The sequence below is a fragment of the Propithecus coquereli genome, unplaced genomic scaffold (assembly GCF_000956105.1).
Source record: "Propithecus coquereli isolate 6110/MARCELLA unplaced genomic scaffold, Pcoq_1.0 Scaffold117, whole genome shotgun sequence".
Lineage (NCBI taxonomy): Eukaryota > Metazoa > Chordata > Mammalia > Primates > Indriidae > Propithecus > Propithecus coquereli.
The window spans coordinates 3,202,604-3,203,843 of NW_012135747.1; the positions used below are offsets into that span (position 1 = coordinate 3,202,604).

At 36.7% G+C, this 1,240-nt stretch overlaps 1 protein-coding gene across 1 annotated transcript in view; it reads left to right on the forward strand.

Moving 5' to 3' along the window:
- CTNNA3 (catenin (cadherin-associated protein), alpha 3) overlaps nucleotides 1-1,240 on the forward strand; it is a 2,098,639-nt gene that overhangs the window by 390,859 nt on the left and 1,706,540 nt on the right. The gene's annotated exons all lie outside the window — the stretch shown is intronic.

Consider the following 1,240-nt stretch of genomic DNA (forward strand, 5'->3'; position numbering starts at 1 on the left):
AAGAAGTGTCTAGCCCAGTGCCTGATATATTATAGGAACTTCTTAGATTGTTATGTCTCTGATACCTAAATGCCTTGGGCAGTTCTCTAGCCCTCAATTTCCTTAATTTAAAAATGTGAGGCTTACAGATAATTTCTAAGGGCCTTTAGTGAGCTCTGCAATGCTGTAAGGGAGGAAAAATAATCATCTTCATCCTTCAAGAATTCCTAGCTAGGACTCCTTGTAACAAAAGTCAGATTAACATGAGAAGTTTAATAACCAAACAGAAGTTTGTGTATACCTCCTGTATACATGAGAGATACCCCAGAGAAATAAGTAAATCCCTATCTAGAGAAGATCTCAAAGAAGTAGCTTGAGACTCTCAACTTAAATATTATGTTTTTCTGAACAAAGAAAGAAGGGTATGGGGAAAGGCCCAGTAAAGATGAGATGGGCCAGAAAAGCACAGTAAAGCAAGAGTCAGGTTTGCTACGCAGATTTAAGTCTGGGTGTTCTCTATTGCTTAAGAGTCTCTAGTGATTTAGTTATCCCTCTCTTCCCTGTGTAGGGAGAGAGAAATACCCTCACAAATGGAGATTTCCTTTATAGATATAAATTTCTCTGACAAATGGGTCACTTTTCAGAGTTTTTGTATTTGAAATTTCTCAACTAGTTCAAAATAATCATCATGCTAAAGATGCATATTTGGAGTGGCATATTCTGGTCATATTTTGGGGTGGCATATCCTGAGCCCCATCAATGCCTTAATTTCCAGATAAAGACATGTAACATCTGATCCCAAAGTGATTTACAGATTTAATGCAATCCCCATAAAAATACCAATGTCACATTTCACAGATCAAGAAAAAATAATTCTACACCTTGTCTGGAACCAGAAAAGAGCCTGAATAGCCAAAGCAATCTTAAGCAAAAAGAACAAATCAGGAGGCATCATATTACCAGACTTAAAACTGTATTATAAGGCTATGGTAACCAAAACAGCATGATATTGGCACAAAAATAGAGATACAGACCAATGGAATCGAACAGAGAACCCAGATATAAAACCATCCACATAAGGACAACTGATCTTTCACAAAGCAGACAAAAATATATACTGGGGAAAAGAAGCCCTATTCAATAAATGGTGCTGGGAAAATTCGATAGTCACATGCAGCAGAATGAAACAGGATCCATATCTCTCACCACTCATACAAATTAAATCAAGATGCATAAAAGACTTAAATGTAAGGCATGAAAC